General features: G+C 39.1%; 1 protein-coding gene across 1 annotated transcript in view; it reads left to right on the plus strand.

The window, feature by feature from the left end:
- Window positions 1-20,057, plus strand: part of LOC136864014 (BOS complex subunit ncln) — a 260,068-nt gene that overhangs the window by 75,136 nt on the left and 164,875 nt on the right. The window lies entirely within an intron of this gene.

Genomic DNA, 20,057 nt, shown 5'->3' on the forward strand with positions numbered 1-20,057 from the left:
TGGTATTTTAAGCTTGTTAGTAGTATAATCATAACTTTAAGTTAACTAAAACATAGCTGTAAATTGTACATTTATGTATTCTAAACTATTCCTTAATAAACATCTGAGTGTACGCTGGCTGAATGGTCAGCATACTGGTCTTCGGTTCGGAGGGTCCTGGGTTCGATTCCCGGCCGGGTCGGACATTTTAACCTTCATTGGTTAATTCCTGTGGCTCGGGATCTTTGTGCTGTCCCCAACATCCCTGCAACTTGCACACCACACATAACACTATCTTCCACCACAATAACACGCAGTTACCTACACATGGCAGATGCCGCCCACCCTCATCGGAGGGTCTGCCTTACAAGGGCTGCACTTGGCTAGAAATAGCTACATGAAATTAAATTATTATGAGTTTAGGCCCTATACTGAGTCTTACTGGCACCTCCGTTGGAAGGAACTATTTCTAAAAAGTAAATAAATACGTCTTCACAGCTTGCGTAACTGCCGGTAATTTTACGTTGTATCCATACCAACACAACATGTACTTAATAATAATAATAATAATAATAATAATAATAATAGTTGGGCTGTATAGCTCAGGCGGTAGGGTACTATCCTTCTTGAGGGTTCGATACAGGCCCTGTAATGTGGTAAATGAGAATGCTGAAATATGTCAGTCTTATGTCGATGGATTTAATGGCACGTAAAAGCTATCCTGTGTCACGAAATTTCGGCACCTTGACATCCCCGAAAAAACATAAAAGTAGTTGCCATGAGACCTACTTGTGTCAGCAACAACACTCCCAATTGGATGCCAGTCAAATGCACACTACACATCGACAACAGTGGTACCCGACTGCTCCCACATCCTTTTTATGCATGCCTGATCTGTGAGTGTCTGGACTATGTTGCCAATACTTTATTTACAGCCCTCGTATTTCCTTTCTTTCTGAGCTAGTTATCGTCCACGTTTCACTTTCATACAATGCCATGCTTCAGACGAAAGTCTTCAAAAACAGCTTTCTAATTCCTGTATCAGTGTGTGAAAGAGCAAGAGTCTTTTCTTAAGAAAGGCCTACCTTGCTTGTGCTAGTCTGCATTTTATGCCCTCCTTACTTCTGCCATCATTAGTTATTCTACTACCCAAGTAACTATATTCATTCCTTCATTTCCCATTCTGACATTGTTTAGCTGCACTCCCTTACATTTTATTTTTTACAATTGCCTTTACGTTACATTGACACATATAGGTCATATGGCAACAATGGGACAGGAAAGGGCTAGGAGTGGGAAGGAAGAGGCCTTGGCCTTAAAAAAGATACAGCCCCAGCATTTGTTTGGCGTGAAAATGGGAAACCACGGCAAATTGTCTTCAGGGCTGCCGATAGTGGGGATACGAATATACTGTCTCCCGAATACAACCTTACAGCTACACACCCCTAACTGCACAGCCAACTCACCCGGTCCCATTTTTGTTTTGGATTTATTTTCATCTTGTACACCTTCTCCAAGATTTCAGCATTTTCTATCATCTGCAAACTCGGATAAAATAACAATATCATCAACAAATCTCAGTTTTGATTTCCTCTCCATGGATTGTGATTCCTTATCCCAATTCCTATTTATTTCCTTTACCGCCTATTCATTATAAATATTGAAAAGGAGTGGGGACAAACGGCAGCCTTGCCTCACTCCTTTCTGGATTTCTGCTTCTTTTTTATTGCCTTTGATTCTTGTCTCTGAAGACTGATTTTTGTACAGATTGTGGATAATTCCTCTTTCTCGGTATCTGATCCCGATCACCTTCAGAATCTCAAATAGCTAGGTCCAATAAACATTATTGAATTCCTTTTCTAGATCTGCAAATGCCATGTATGTGGGCTAGTTTTTCTTAATTTGATCGTCCAAGTTCAGATGTGAAGTCAGGATTGCTTCACGTGTTCCCACATTTCTTCTGAAGGCAAACTGATCCTCTCCCAACTAGCTTCACCTTGTCTTTCCATTCTTCTGTAAATAATACCAGTTAAAATTTGGAAACATGAGATACTATACTTGTCACACTTGTCAGCACCTGCTTTCTTGGGAATAGATATAACAACATTCTGTCTAAAATTAGATAGGTGCTTCTCTTGTATCATAGATCTTGCACACTAAATGCCATAACCTCGCCATGCTGATTTCTCCGAAGGCAGTGGGTTATTCTGAGGGTTTATCTTCAATTCCAGGTGTCTTGTTCCTATTTGAATCTCTCAGATAGTATATAAGAGGTGCCTAGTTCCAGAACTCGACATCTACATTTTTAAAATTTGAGTAAAATAAAGAAACTGTTAAAATTAATTGTAACAGTAATATTCAGGTAATTTTATGTGACTTTTGTTATAAACTGTAATATGAACATTAAAAAACAGGAGCAGAGGTAGATTCAGCAATGAATTTGGGAGATATTTAGCTTTTAAAATTGCAGATGTTGGACTTTTGAAGTTAGTTAATGGTAAGTCTTATTTTGGAACAAACTTCTAGCATATGTTGAGTTAAAAAAAAAAAAAACAAAAAAAACAAACCTGTTGGATTTTGCTTAACAAGTACCAGTAGTTTAGTCACATCTTGCTGTTATGCACTCCTAATTTAATAAACACACAAAATTTAATGTGAACACAGTTTTTAGCAAATTGGATGAAAAGTAGTACACTCAACTCTCGATTTACCGTAATCAGCTTAACTGCGTTATCAAAAACACTGAAAATACATGAGTGTTAGGAGTTATAGTAATACAGAATTACAGAGGGTCGGGATAATATTGGCAGGATGATGCTCTCATCACCGAAAAACTTGTTTTGAGAAACTTGAGAAGGAAAATAAAGAAAACCTGTTTCTCGGTACAAAAGCAGAAAACCATGACTGATAATTTTTCAGAAACAGTAAAATTAGGTAGTCTGAATATTTTTCTTTGCCTTATTAGTTTCTATGAAAAGTGCTGTTTATTTTTCCATTTTTTAATTGTGCTAAGTGCTACTTTTACTGCAACGTATTGGGTAAGTTAATAAAAAACATTATGGTAGTATCATTTATCATCATTTTAACTGTACTCTTAGTACACCTGTTCTGTTTTTAACTTTTTGCGGGTTAACCCTATATTATCCTGGTTAATTGAGAGTTGAGTGTATGAAGTAACATAATTAAACACAAGGAGAAGCAAGTCACAGGGATTAGATTCTGAAGTCATAATCCTCCTCCCAGTGTTTATAAATGAGGTCATCTGCCGTGTCTCCTTCTGTCAGGTTATCTGGATCCATGACCTGTAATACTGAAGTTCTTCACTGTTTTTCCACTGTTCCCCACAGTAAAGCATCAGCTGCCTTCACAATCATACATTGGACATTCAATACTTATGTGTTCACCGTGTCAAACTGCATGAAAATTTGAGTGTAGGCCTCTGGTTTTACAATAGTTTGTCTCACCGAGCGAGTGGCCGTGCTGTTAGGGGCATGCAGCTGTGAGCTTGCATTTGGGAGACAGTGGTTCGAACCCCACTGTTGGCAGTCCTAAAGATGGTTTCCATGGTTTCCTATTTTCACACCAGACTAATACTGGGGCTGTACCTTAATTAAGGCCAAGGGTGCTTCCTTCCCACTCCTAGCCCTCTCCTGTTCCATTGTCTGTGTCGGTGCAACATAAAGCCAGTTGTAAGAAAAGAAAATTGTCTCTCGCACTTTAATTTCCATTTCAGTTCTCCCGAAGACTCAGTATGGAGGTACAAAGGAGTGGCCTACAACGGGAAGTACCATTTCGTTATACAGCCAATAGGAAACCATTCCAATCATGATACTACTTATATTTTGAACCCTGCAGCCATCAGAAACCAGGTTTGTGACACCTGCAAGATCAAAATGTCAGTTATAAACACTGAAGCTATTTCGTTAGATCCTTTTGGAAGAGATGATTCTAGCCACTTGTATATAAGTGTTTTGTTTAGTTCGGCATTCACATGATCCTACACAGATTTTAAAATTGTACATATTGTCTGGAATAATATCAGGCTTCATCTGGTAATTTTTTTTTTTGGCAGTCAAACCTTAGTGTCAAGTCATTATTTTGAAGATTGCTTAGCATGATGTTAATTAGCGCAAACATTGTTAGGTACTACAATATCAAACATGCACAGGAAGACTGCCTTGAAATAATACAATACAATGTGAATGTCGAGTTTTTAAACACGTTTTGAAAGTTACATGCTGAGTTTTGGAAATAAATGTCAAGTATTAATATTGAATTTTAACCACAAATATTGTGTTCTGGGACATCTTACGCCATTCGCATGATACGTTTCTCCAGAAGAATCAGAAATCGGCAAAATCAATTTTTTTATCTAGATGCCTCATATAGTTTCTATTTAGCAGATAAGAAAGATACCGCCCATCTTTCAAATTTTGATATACCACAGGATACATTATTCACAGACTTTTTAACATGATTGCACGCTCATGTTATTCTGGAAGCTTACAGAAAATCAGTGTGATGAGAAGCGTTCAGCGAGTTGATGTACATTGCATTCCAAATTTTGTTGTAATATTGCTCCAGTAACTTCTTGCATCTTGTCATTGGAATTGAACTCTACCAGATAGTATCTGGATAACTGGCTGCAGTTTTGGCTAGATAGTCTGCTCTTTCATTCTTTTGAAGTCCCATGAGTTCTTTGACCCAAAGAAAGGTGGTTGAAGTTATTTTATTTAGATTAATGGTTTTCTTTCTGATTGCAACAGCAGACAGGTGTGTTACAGGTCTATTTGCTATAGCACATAAAGGTGGGATATCACAGCAGCAGACACTTATTAGTTTGTTCTGAATCCAATCTATGGCCATGGAAATTGTCTATAGTTCAGCTTGAAGGACGGAGCATTCCGGTTGTTATCTTCATGCAATGATGTAAATGCCAAAATCATCATTTTGAGGGAGAAGAGTATAAAGTGTACTAGGTCTTTAATGATAATAATTTTTATCTTTTTTTTGTGTGTGTGTGTGTGTGTGTGTTTAAATTGAAAGCGAAGTATTGTATGAATTTACTGTGCAAAGGAACATACAAATGTGATATTTTAACAGTATGAAAAACTTACTTGTTTTAGAAGTTGATCCAATGAAAGGTGATTGAAATGATCTTATTTAGATGAAAGGTTTTCTTTCTGATTGCAATTGTGCATCCGTTTGCTATAGCATATAAGGCTGGTCGGGAGTCAACGTGGATACCATAGGAGCGGTCATTTATTGGTTTGTCCTGAATCCATTCTATGGCCATGAAAATAGTGTATAGTTCAGTTTGAAAGATGGAGCATTATAGTGTAATAGGGGTATGGAGCAGTGTCTCCGTTATTATTGAAATACTAGCATGGATTGTGCTGGGAAAAAGCGTTGATATAATTTCATGCTCTGAAAATAGTGTATGGCATTTAGTAATTCAGGGTTTCTCTTCAGAATTCTTCCATATTTCATCCCACTATGTTGGTTCCTTTACCAGTGGTATTTTGTTCTTTAATGGGTAACAATTCTTTAATTTCCATTATCCTTAATCTAATCCTATTGCATGGGTTACACATTGATGTGAATAACTACCTGTGTTGCAGAGTCAGTGAAATAGTAGATTGATGTAATAAACTTATTTGCAACCTTCCGTAATGCTAGTTTGAGAATATTTTGGATGGAGTTTCATGGTGTATTTTGATCTATTCCTCATAACCAGCACAAGTCATGAGCACGTTGGAGGTAAATTGTCCTCATTGTGGAAGTTTCTTTGAAGGGCAAAGAGCTTAAGTGTTTAAGGATTGTAGTAAGGATGTAAAGGAGAGGGCATATAAGTCTCTGGTAAGGCCCCAACTAGAGTATGGTTGCAGTGTATGGGACCCTCACCAGGATTACTTGATTCAAGAACTGGAAAAAATCCAAAGAAAAGCAGCTCTATTTGTTCTGGGTGATTTCCTACAAGAGAGTAGCGTTACAAAAATGGTGCAAAGGGCTGAGAAGACTTGGGAGAAAGATGAGCTGCTCGACTAAGTGGTATGTTTGTAATAACAAAGTTTTTATTCTAATCCACCTGTTCAATACATTATAATGTTGTCACATTTAAAATATCTTCATTAATTGACAAGTTATTTGTGGGACATGTTTTGCTCCCTTACAGAGCATCATCAGCCAGGTTTGAATCTCGAAGAACGGTTATGTTCATAAACAATGACTCCAGAACTATTGAAACATTTTTTACAAACTTAAATCTACTCTATTAGAATATCATAAAATACATCAACTTTGATCATGCCTTAATAACATGGGCTTAGTAGGAGATATACATTAAATTGTGGTAGAATGAATTATTCTAAAATACTTAAAACAAGTAGCATGTTTAACATCTTTGAAATAGGTGAAATTCCATCTTAAGAACTAAATTTGAAAGTTTCTTTGTAATGAGATTTGGTAAAAAAGTTTTATATCCTTTAAGGTTAAGAGTCTATAATGATTCAGAGATCTCATCGATTTGGTAATTGAACTTGTGACAGGATCAACCAAATCTGAATCTCGAAGAGTGGTTACATTTGTAAACAATGACTCAAAAATCATTAAACTATTATTTCATAAACATAATAAGAAATCCTTTACACGAACAATTACCTAAACTTTTACAAATGCTTAATCTAGAAAAAAAGCAGGTTTGCCAAAGTTTTCATCTCCAAAACAAATGGAACATTAAAGAACACAAACCCTCCCTGCGACCGTACTAGACATTCCCCTTCCAAAACCACACCTACTAACAGTTCTCCTCCTACCCCTACTCCTTCCCCTCAACTCCTACCACCTCACTCATACAACACAAGGAGTAGACGCGGAATAGCAAACAGTCGCCATACAACCTTAGTTAACACCAAACTGTCAAACGACCGTTGGAGGGGTAAGTAAAGTTCGAGAAGTACGCAATTAACTAGCAACACAACTTCCGATTACTTACAAGATTCCTTTTCTTGTTACAGAATTACGAGATAAACTACTTAACAACTTTTAACCACGATCGTCGATTTACATCCCTTTCAATCATATCTTTTTAAATCTGCAGTTTCAACGTATGGTCATCGACGTCAACAAGAGCTATTTATTCAACAGCACTCGCCGTGGTCAAATGGCAACAGTGTTTAAATTTCATGAAGATCAATATTATCCTGTTACAAGTACAGTACAATTATCAAATCGACGAGATTTTTGAATCTTTATAGACTGTTATCCTTAAGTGATATAAAACTTTCACCAGACCTCATTGCAAAGAAATTTTCAAATTTTAGTCCTTAAAATTGAATTTCAAGTCTTTCTAATATATTAGACATGCTACTTGTTTTAAGTATTTTAGAACAACTCGTTCTACCACAATTTTAATGTGTCTCTCCTACTAAACCCAAGTTATTAAGACACGTCACTAAAGATTCTGGATTTTATCACACTCTAAATTAAGTTTGAGTTTGAGTTTATGAAATAATAGTTTAATAATTTTCGAGTCATTGTTTACAAACGTAACCATTCTTCGAGATTCAGATTTGGTTGGTGATCCTGTCACAAGTTCAATTATAAAATCGACGAGATCTTTGAATCGTAAGACTCTTATCCTTAAAGGATATAAAACCGTTTTACTAAATCTCATTACAAAGAAACATTCAAATTTAGTTCTTAAGATTGAATTTCACCTATTTCAAAGATGTTAAACATGCTACTTGTTTTAAGTATTTTAGAATAACTCATTCTACCACAATTTAATGTATATCTCTTATTAAGCCCATGTTATTAAGTCATGATCAAAGTTTGTGTTTTATGATATTCTAATAGAGTAGATTTAAGTTTGTAAAAAATGTTTCAATAGTTCTGGAGTCATTGTTTACGAACATAACCGTTCTTCGAGATTCAGACCTGGCTGATGGTGCTCTGTAAGGGAGCGAAACATGTCCCACAAATAACTGGTCAATTAATGAAGATATTTTAAATGTGACAACATTATAACGTATTGTACAGGTGGATTAGAATAAAAACTTTGTTATTACAAATAACACATTTCAATACGGATTAAAACATGAGATTAGTCACTTGCTATAAGTGGTATGTTCCAAGCTGTCAGCGGAGAGATGGCGTGGAATGACATTAGTAGACGAATAAGTTTGACTGGGTCTTTAGAAGTAGGAAAGATCACAATATGAAGATCAAGTTGGAATACAAGAGGACAAATTAGGGCAAACATTCATTTATAGGAAGGGGAGTTAGGGATTAGGATAACTTATCAAGGGAAATGTTCAATAAATTTCCAATTTCTTTGAAATCATTTAAGAAATGGCTAGGAAAACAACAGATAGGGAATCTGCCACCTGGGCGACTGCCCTAAATCCAGGTCAGTATTGATTGACTGACTGATTGATGGACATTAGCCGCTCACATTTTACCTGAAATTTGTTTTATTCTCAAACATTGTTTCTAAATTTTTCCCTTCCCTCTTGATCATTTTAATTGTGACTCAATGAAGGTAAACTGTTACTTTAAATTTTAGCACACTGAATTCGTCCTCGTTTTTTAATTGTAACACACTGCACGTCTAGACCAAGACGTCCACAACCTCGCCATAATTACTTATTGTTCTAATTCCATCATGTCTCATTCATTTTCACTCTCTTCTTCATTATGTTTTAACATATTCCTTTAGCATAAATTATGTAAGAAATTTTAACCTTTTGTTCACTGAAGATGACTCAAACAAGTTGAAACATTTATGATTAATATTACTCCATCTAAGGATGGAGATATATATGTATTGAATAGGAGAACAAATTGAATTTCCTTTGTAAAGTGAAAACCGTCAATATGGAATGATTTTAATATCTTGTAAAGGTTATGTACGCTATTCTCAATTAACTGAAATCCTAACACTACCACTGCCTCTCTTTGATTCTGTAACTTAAGAAATTCTGCGTCGTAACTGTCACCAATTAACACCTGGAAAAGTCTGAATACGTTACAACACAAGGACATGACCATCAATGATAGACACTTCAAACCACCTCTTTTCACTAGATTAAAATACATCATCATTTCACTGTCACTATCCATAAGCAACTCATTTTCAGCCTGTAACATTTTAACGCAGACGTCACACTTTTCACATAATTTTTCAATCACTTGCAAACTGGTGTAGCTGGCAATGTAGACCAAAGCCCGCAGTGTTTCAAGGGGAACTGTGATGTGAACTACTTCTAATGCAGGCTCTAATGTATCTAAATTACCAATAATTCCATCATGGCTATTGTTATAGACATTACGGGCAAAGTCTTTCAAAGAAAATTTAGCAAGTTTCGCAGACCTCATCTTCAATACACCTAACACTTTCAGCTTTCTTTGACTCAAGAATTTTTTCCACGGAGCATTATAAGTGCAGCAACTCGATCTTCTGTAGGCACCAAATCTTCCCTCTAAACTGTCTGCAATTTGACAGTAAGCACATAACACCAGTTACACTTGCTGAAAATGTATTGTTACGAATAAAACTCCCTCTGTTTCTTTACTCTAATTTATTTCAGGATGACCTAATACAATGCACGCACACACCCACACACCCACCCATCCACCCACCTGCACGCGCGCGCGCACACACACACACACACACACACACACACACACACACACACACACACACACACACACACACACACACACACACACACACACACACACACACACACACACACACACACACACACGTTATTAATGGCCAAACTTACTAATTACCAGTCTATTTACAAATCTCTCTACCTTATGGCTCAGCAAGGGTCCAGCCCATTCCTTTACCTGTGACACTGATCCTTACTTTCACTTTCCCCCAATTCCAGTCACCTCTTACAGCCACTGTGCGTAGACAGCTGGATTTGAACGCTGGCTATACAACTAACGACTATTCGTTGGTTTGACTCCACACTTTACACAATCCCATGCAGTGAGCAACTAAACAGCTCAACAGGATTCAATAGCAGGACGATACGACAGCGAATATTAACACAGGTCCATTTATCCTCACACTCATCAATAGCGCATTTCCTTGCTGGCACATGGCGATCCTCAGTCCACAGAATTACACACAGTATAGACTTCAGTTTTACCAGGATTGAACCCACCAATTCAGCTCAGAAGGCCAGTGCTCTACTGTTCAATTTCTCAGCCCTGCAATAAAAAACAATCCGTAGTCAAATAGTTCAATATCAAGCAACATGGTGGGTCTGGTAAGATACGTTCAACTTCTGCAGATGACCAAAAAAACACAAGACTCATATTGGAGGAAAACAAACTCTTTTTCTTGTTGGCCATTTATGTTTTCTTCTAACCAATGTTGACATGTACTGTCTTCAAATAACAATAGAATGCATTCAAACTGATCATCTGACAGAACAGGAGAAATTCATAGTAAAATATGCCCTTGAAATACCATTACATAGAGCATAATCTTCATTGCAATGATTTATTTTTTCTGTTTTGTCAAGAATAATCTAAGATTACTTTGGTAGTCATTATTCAGTTCAAACACTGCATGCATACATACATCTTCACTTTAGACCATTATGTCTTTCAGCGTTCAGTCTGCAAGCCTCTGTGAATTTACCAACACTGTTACAATCCTCTATTTGTAACTAGTTCTGTAGCCTCATTTATTTTGATACCTCTTATCTTTAAATTGTTAGAAACTGAGTCTATCATCATCTTGATCTCCCTCTACTCCTCTTACCCTCGACAACAGAGTCCGTTATTCTCCTAGGTAACCTATCCTCCTCCATTCGTCTCAGATGACCCCACCACTGAAGTCGGTTTATGCGTACAGCTTCATACATCAAGTCCATTCCTAAATTAACCTTTATCTCCCCATTTTGAGTTCCCTCTTGCAACTGCTCCCACCTGTTCGTACCAGCAATCATTCTCACTACTTTCATGTCTGTTACTTCTAACATATGAATTTGATATCCTGAGTCCACCCAGCTTTCACTCCCATACAGCAAAGTTGGTCAGTAAACAGATCTACGTAAAGATAGTTTCGTCTGGGAGCTGACTTCCTTCTTCTGACTTCTGACTTCCTGCGATCTAACTGCATTAGCTTTACTGCACCTTGATTCAATCTCACTTCTTACATTACCATCCTGGGAGAACACACATCCTAAATACTTGAAATTATCTACATGTTCCAGCTTTGTATTCCCAATCTGACATTCCATTCTCTTGGATTTCTTACCTACTGACATCAATTTAGTTTTGGAAAGACTGTGTGGAGAATACATTACATTTTAATTCCATTTTAGATGGATGAAACTAGGAATTATAGGGATTATTTAAACAAGCAATTAGTACAAGCCCTGTTGTCTTATCAGCTAATTATTTCCTTTAATTATTGACAAAATTAGACTGTTAGCGGAAGTACGCAAAAAAAGTTAGTCACGGCTAACCGATTTGTATAATGCCACAGCAAGTAGTGGACACATTACATGTGCTGTGGGGAAAGATAGCAGAGGTATATTTTTTTTTTGCCAAGGTCATGGACACTAATGAATAATTCAACCACTTGCCACATGCAATCGTCAGTCTGGCAGTCTCTTTAGTGTCTGTTAGTTTCTTGGTGTGTAGTCAAATACTATATTATTTTTAAATGTATAATCACGCTGTACTTCAATTTAATTGTAATACATGTGTAATATTGTTCCTTTGGTGAAAGTTTTATTGTATAGTATTGAATCAAAATCTCTTCTGTTTTCAGTTTTGATATATATACACACACCCCCCCCACACACACACACACACTCGCTATATCGCACAAATACAACACACGAAGTAAGAGCTCAGCGGTCAAAAGGAATTTAATCACACACTTGGCTAACCACCGATTGATGTAGATGTTGATTCCCATAGGGAATCTAAAATATTTGTCCTGAATGAGTAAATTTATAATACCAATATAATGGTCCGTTATTGGACATTACAAATTTTCCAGCTAACTCATTCCTGGTTTGCCTGCATTTCGCCCTCGTGTGCTAAGTTAGGCTCGTCAGTTGGGACTTAGCACACCACCCAAGACGCAAGGCTAGTGCATACCATGGAGGCTGCTGCTGCTGGGGGGTTCCTGTCCTTTGACAGCTAAACCAGTAGCTCTTTGGCCTTTGATTGTTGATTTATTGATACTTTGGCTTTAAACGTGGTTGTATGTGTTGTACATACGTCATTATTTATTGTTGACTTGGCGCAGAGATCGCCGGACCACCGAAGGGAACCAACCCACGGAGAGGACCCGCACCACACCCCCCCCCCCCCCATAGTCTTCCCCCGCTAGACCCCGTTTATTGAATTCTTTTTCATCATCATCATCATCTTCCTTCCAAGTATTGGGCCATGTGACCCGTTACGGTCTTGCATTTTACTTTTTGCAAGACTTGAAAGCAGTCAAATGTCCACCACCTTCCCAATCTCTTCTGTTTTCAGTTTTGATATATATACACACACCCCCCCCACACACACACACACACTCGCTGTCACCACCACAAAGTCTCAACAATTCTTTTTATACATTTATATTTACATATATTTACATTTTGGTCATTGTTTCCTTCAGCTTCTTCTTTGGTTAGAGTCTTTAAGTCCTACATTACCATCCTGGGAGAACACACATCCTAAATACTTGAAATTATCTACATGTTCCAGCTTTGTATTCCCAATCTGACATTCCATTCTCTTGGATTTCTTACCTACTGACATCAATTTAGTTTTGGAAAGACTGTGTGGAGAATACATTACATTTTAATTCCACATTACACATTTTTAAAGGTAAATTAGTTGTTTCGCAGAGCCTCTTGCTTGGCTATAGTTTTTAGGTCCATTTTGTTTTGTATTTGTAACATATGTGTTAGGTAATACGATCCACTTTCGTATTTCACAAGTTACATTATTTAATATTTATTTATACAGTGGTTTATACTACTTAGTACGTCTCTTGTGGGGTAAGGTCTGCCTTGTCTTGGTGTTATTTGTTTGTATATAAACATCTGTGGTAGTACTACTAGTCACATGTTTGTTTGGAATGTCATTCATAGTCGTAGTGGTCACTATGTTAGTGGGTCAGTCAGTGTTGTCAACAATGCGGTAGTAGTAACTATGTGTTCATTGATGGTTTGGTCTCGTCTTGTGGCGGTTTATATTTTGAATTCCTATCCTTGCTTAGGATGGAAATAAAATATTTTAGTAGATTAATAGTAATAATAATGATAACAGTATTTTTTTTTTTTTTGCTAGGGGCTTTACGTCGCACCGACACAGATAGGTCTTATGGCGACGATGGGATAGGAACGGCCTAGGAGTTGGAAGGAAGCGGCCGTGGCCTTAATTAAGGTACAGCCCCAGCATTTGCCTGGTGTGAAAATGGGAAACCACGGAAAACCATTTTCAGGGCTGCCGATAGTGGGATTCGAACCTACTATCTCCCGGATGCAAGCTCACAGCCGCGCGCCTCTACGCGCACGGCCAACTCGCCCGGTAACAGTAATTTAATAATGATAATGATAATTATGTTAACCAAATGTTTATGTTGTCCGTTTAGATATTATTATTGCTATCCAAGGAAGTAGTGATAATTTTGATTAATAGCCATAATGTGATAATAATAATATTTTGAAAAGCGATAATAATAGTAATAATCTTTTAGTAATAATAGTGGTGATTGTGATATTATTCATTTTCACGTATACAATTTGAAACAATCATATGGTAAATTCACTGAAATTTTTTCACTAGCTTTGAGAATTACTAGAGATTTCACTTCACTTCATTTTCACTTGTTATCTGTGACAGCACTTGTGGTGCCTAAGTCGGCCGGTACACTATTCAGGTGATGTGTCACCGTGGTCAGGAGCATCCTTTCTATTATGATATGCGATTGTTGAGACTTTGTGGTGGTGACAGTGGGAAGGTGGTGGAAGTTAGGTGATGGGAGGTGGGAAAATATGGGAATTTTCTGGAGTGCGGTTGTCGTTTAGAATTGCGGTGGCTAGAGGTGACAGTGGTAGGGCTTCTTTAATTATAGGGTTGTTATGGAGTGTGCCTCTTGTCAAATATTGGAGGCGTAGTTTATGTAGGTATGATGTTATTTTTGGGAAGGTATAGTAGGGGGTGAAATTGGCAGAGGGTGTGTCTGTAGGTAGATGGTGAGCTATACGTATGGCGTGTCGGTCGAGTCGGTTAAGTTTAACATATTCAGTTGGGTGGGCAGTAATCCATGTCAAGGAGGCGTAGGTTATTAGTGGTCGGATGAAAGTCTTATAAACGTTAATTATTTGGGTGGGTTTAAGTCCCCATGTGAAACCTGTTAGGGATCTGAGTGCTCGGAAACGGTTTATAGCTTTCCTGCGGATGTCAGCCAGGTGATGGTTCCATTGCAGGTTATTTTGAAATTTAATTCCTAGGTACGTTAGTCTGTTAGTTTCAACAAAGGGTGTATTATACATTGTTATGTGGACTTTGTGGCGTGCAGGGCAGAGACGGGATTTATTTCGGAAAACTATGAATTGGGTTTTGGTAGGGTTGATGGAGATGTGCCAGTGGTTTAGCCAGGTTTCTAGGGTATTTAAGTATTTCTGTAGCCTGTTGTTGAGGGATGTGAAGTTAGGGCTGAAGGCTAGAATGGCAAGGTCATCAGCATATTGGTAGAGTCGTAATGGTGGTGCTGGGTGCGGGACGTCGTATGTGTATAGTATATAAAGGAAAGGAGAGAGTGGGGAGCCTTGAGCCAGACCTGAGGTTATGGGGAAGGTATACGAGTGGGTTCCGTTTATGTTAATTACGGCTTTCCTAGTTTTGAGATAATTAAATATTAGTCTTATGATGGTGGTGGGGAGAGGGAGGTGGCTAATTTTGAATATAAGTCCTTCGTGCCAGACAGAGTCGAAGGCTTTGTTAACATCAAGGCAAATTAGGGCGGCTGGTTTACGGGTCTTTATATAGGTGTTTACGGAGGATGTGATGTGGAAGAGGTGGTCTTGGGTGGAGAAATGTGGTCGGATGCCGGCTTGGGAGGTTGGGAGGAGGTTGAGAGAATGTAGGTATCTCGACATTCTTTTATATACCGAGCTCGATAGCTGCAGTCGCTTAAGTGCGGCCAGTATCCAGTATTCGGGAGATAGGTGGTTCGAACCCCACTGTCGGCAGCCCTGAAGATGGTTTTCCGTGGTTTCCCATTTTCACACCAGGCAAATGCTGGGGCTGTACCTTAATTAAGGCCACGGCCGCTTCCTTCCCAGTCCTAGCCCTTTTCCTATCCCATCGTCGCCATAAGACCTATCTGTGTCGGTGCGACGTAAAGCCAATAGCAAAAAAATTCTTTTATATAGTATTCCTTCAAAAATTTTACTGAGTACTGTGAGGAGTGATATTGGTCTGTAGGAGTGAATGTCGGACGGAAGCTTGTTAGGTTTCGGGAATAATAATATAATAGATTTACCCCAGTGTTCAGGAAAAACACCGGTATATAACATAGTGTTATAGATCGAGCAGAGTATGTTAATTAGGATGAGTGGGGCTTCTTTAATGTGGCGATAAGAGATATTATCTGGGCCGGGAGCGGTGTTACGTTTGTGACGTAGAAAGTTTTGTATTTCTTGAGGTGTGATTGGAGCGTTAAGTGGATGGTTATAGTCTACTTCTCGAAAATGATTGAAGGAGGGTTGGAGATGAGTGAGATCTGGGTTATTATACTGTATTATTGTAGGTTCTTCTGGGTGTCTGTATTGTGGTATTTGTGGGGGAGAAAAGACTTGAGAATAATGGTCGGCAAAAACGTCTGCTTTTTCTTTATCTGTAGTAGGAGGGTTGGGAGCGACGTGTATAGGATAGGTAGGTCGTGGTTTATGTGTTTTAGTTAGTCTTCGAAATGTAGTCCAGAATTTGTTAGAGTCGTGCATATCAGATAGTTCTGAACATGCAGTAGTCCATAGTTTTTGTTTTATTGCTTTGATGTACGAACGTGCATGTCTTAGTGCTCTTCTGTGTTCTCGTAAAGTCGTATTGTCGCTAGTACGTAAATAGGAGTTGTACAGTTCGTGGGCTAGTTTTAATAATGATAGTGCTTTGGGGGGGATTGGGGGTTTGGTAGGATGGTAGGAATGTCTCGGAATGTGTCTTTGGTCAGCTGTTATTATTACTTGCTCTACTCGACTAATTAGTGCGTGTAGGTTCGGGATTGAGGTAGGTCGGGGGATGCTGGAGCAGTTCTGTTATTGTTTGGCGGTATTGTTGCCAGTCGGTTTGAAAATAACGTCTGGTGGGAGGAGGGCGGGAATATTGGTTACGTAATGTATAGGATATGTTTGGGATGGTAATGATCGCTGGTGCATGGTCAGAATCTATACATAGTCCTTTTTCTATTACTGGGTTAGTGGAGAGTGAGGGTGATAAGATAAGCATGTCGGGAGTGGAGTTGGAAATAGGACGGGTGTGGAAGGGGAAGGGAATCTGTACTCCCCGGATTTGCGAGATTACTGTATTAAAGTCATTAGATTGTGTTACATTATAAGAATTAATATTAATGTTAGCTATAAATATGTAGTTATGAAAAGTTGAGTCTATGTATTTAATGAAATCTACTGGTGGAGGTGATCTGGGTGTAAGGTACATTGTTACTATTGCTATAGTGGTATTGTTTGGAAGATATGTTTCTATTATTAGGTATTCTGAAAAGTTATTCGCAAAATTATAAGAGAAAGATTTAGTTGTTATGTTTTCTGATTCCTATGGCTACTCCTCCACGAGCTTGTCCTGGTCTGTCTGCTCTGTGGAGATGGAAAAGCTTAAAGTGTGGACTTTGTTTTGGAGTTAGGAATGTTTCATTTAAGATGAAAATATCCGGGTCGTACAGCGAGAGGGAATTGTCCAGTAGAGCACGGCTGGTGTTTAGAGAGCCGATATTAGTATAGTATAATTTGACCATTAATTAATTATTGGGACAGCGTTTAAGGGAAAAAATGCATAATGCATCGTGTTCCCCGAGTACGCTATATCCACGTGAGTGTTAAACACCAGTTGCGCTGCTAGCTGGACTTGGGATAGGATATGGGGGCGGTTAAAGGGAAGGACGTTCTGTAACACCATACTTATGAATCGTATGATGTTCTCAGTACTGGGGGAGGGGAGGGCGGATGAGGGAGCGGGGGTGGGGAGATCTTGGGAGATAACTGGGACTACTGATTCTGGTTGGGTTTGGTCTGGAGCTGGGCGGGCTTTACACTTGTAGGAGAAAGTTGGGTGGGGGAGGTTACAATTTACACATTTCGGAGACGACTTATTACTACAATTTTGAGTAGGATGCTCCTGTACACAAATAGCACATATCTCTGGGTGCACGCAAGGGGTGCCTGGTGCGTGGTCGTACCTCTGGCAACGATCACACCTGATCTTCTGGGGCGGTGAGGATCTTGAGGGCTCCACTCGATGCCTGCGACGGTAGATGACGGCGCCGTCCCGCAGTAGGCTGTCCAGCGTGTTGATGTCCCTGGATAGTATCCGGATCAGGGAAGTTGGACCTTGGTTGTTTCGGATCCTGATGACCTTGTGGATCTGATGACCCTCTTGCTGCAGCTGGGCGGCGATCTCATCCTCCGTCCAGTCCTGTTCCACTTGGTAGGCCACCACTGATAGGATAGGTGAGGGGCGAGAAGTAGGCGCTCGCCTGGTTGGAGCCTGTTGAGTGATGTTAGCTGCCCTCGCGTGCTTTCCGAATTGATGCACTCCAATGGCTGTAGTTAAATGTTGGTAAAACAGCTTCAGTGTTTTAATATTGAAATAGCCGTCCCGTGTTCTCTGTATTTCGATTTCGTAGCTGGCATGGTTTGGGGTGAACCTTGTGATGATTTTGTATAAGGCTCGTGTGTTGGCCTTATCTAGGTCGATATGCATTAACTTGACGACGTAGAAGTTTGGTGGTGGCATGGGCACCGTGGTCACAACACTTCGTTGCCTGATGGAGGGTGCCAGCGCAGGGTTCTTAGCCGCTTGGGCGTAGCTCCTTACGTTGGTTGGCATGAAGTCCAGGGTTCGCTGCGGCGATCTCTGAGGCATATGGAAAGGCGCTATAATGTTGGCTTCTTCTTCTTCTTCTATGTCCAATCTTAGTAGTCGGATGCCGGAGCCTGGAGAGCCCAGTGGGGTCAGGTTTTGTACCACTGAGCGCGGCGAAGTGTAGGTTGAACCTGATGTAAGCGTCTCTGAGTCCAATGATGAGTTTAAGTTGCACCGTCTTTTCCGTTCTGATGTTGGTGAAGGCGATGATGTGTTTTCCCTGCGACGTGCCATTTTCGTCGTTTCAGATTCCATTTCTTCTGAGCCGTTAGGCGATAACGGTGGTGATGAATTACTCATTGTTGCCACCTGGTTTGAATTTGAATTTGAAAATTTGACGTTATGTACTTCTTCTTCTACTTCTTCCACCTGCTGGTTGAAAATTGAGTTACTTGATCTTCTTGGACTTGATTGCAGCGACATCTAGCGGTACCGACAGGAAGTACCATGGAGGCCACTGCATAGGCTATTTGAAGCCACCAGCAGTGCCAATGCACTATGAGAGCTATGTCTCATTTCCAAAAATAGATGCCTGCCTGGCCATCAAATGATGTAGATGTTGATTCCCATAGGGAACCTAAATTTTTGTCCTGAATGAGTAAATTTATAATACCAATATACCAATATAATAGCCTATGCAGTGGCCTCCATGGTATGCACTAGCCTTGCGTCTTGGGTGGTGTGCTAAGTCCCAACTGCCGAGCCTAACTTAGCACACGAGGGCGAAAGGCAGGCAAACCAGGAATGAGTTAGCTGGAAAATTTGTAATGTCCAATAACGGACCATTTTATTGGTATTATAAATTTACTCATTCAGGACAAATATTTTAGATTCCCTATGGGAATCAACATCTACATCATTTGATGGCCAGGCAGGCATCTATTTTTGGAAATGAGACATAGCTCTCATAGTGCATTGGCACTGCTGGTGGCTTCAAATAGCCTATGCAGTGGCCTCCATGGTATGCACTAGCCTTGCGTCTTGGGTGGTGTGCTAAGTCCCAACTGACGAGCCTAACTTAGCATACGAGGGCGAAACGCAGGCAAACCAGGAATGAGTTAGCTAGAAAATTTGTAATCTCCAATAACGGACCATTATATTGGTATTAACCACCGATTGACAACAACATTCCCTTTCGACTAGTACGCTCACCTCAGCACGTTCAGCAACAAAGAGCCACACCTATTACAAACTCTTCCCACAAATACTACATTAAAGAAGATGGCCTAATGACGTCTACACAAACTTCAGTATAGCCTACGGCACCAACATAGGTGGTTGGTTCTTGATATTAAATGATGTTACAATAAAGATAAAAATCGGAAAGTACATTCCATATGATTGTCAAATGACGTTTTAAAAACTTGAGGAAAGTTGAACACTGGTAATGGTCGTTGGTTCTTGAAGTTAATAAGTATTGATTTTCATTTATATGCTTATAAATTTGAAGAATTTTCATATGGCCTGGTTCTTTTTAAGATAATATTAGGTGGAATGCTGGCTCAGTCCGGTAGTGTTTGAAGGTGCTCAAGTAAGTCAGCCTCGTGTCTGTTGATTTACTAGCATGTGAAAGAACTCCTGTAGGACACAATTCTGGCACCTTGGCATCTCTGAAAAGTGTAAAAGTAGTAGTGGGATGTAAAACCAATAATCATCATCATCATCATCATCATCATCATCATTTGTGTTGTATTCTGCAGAACTCTCAAAAATTCATTTGGTGATTTCTGTGTTATCAGACAGTACTTGTATGACATACTCCCCTCTTATACAAAGTGATGAAATTAGATTAATGTAAATGAAGAAATGAAAAAAAAAAAAAAATGACAAATTCAGAATTTTTCTTAAACATATACCTAATTTTCATTTACATTTAAGAGGTGACATTTCTAGACAAATCAGTTATTTAATTAAATGTTGAATCCATTATTGCCAGT

This window comes from Anabrus simplex, chromosome 2, assembly GCF_040414725.1.
Source record: "Anabrus simplex isolate iqAnaSimp1 chromosome 2, ASM4041472v1, whole genome shotgun sequence".
NCBI classification, from domain to species: Eukaryota; Metazoa; Arthropoda; class Insecta; order Orthoptera; family Tettigoniidae; genus Anabrus; species Anabrus simplex.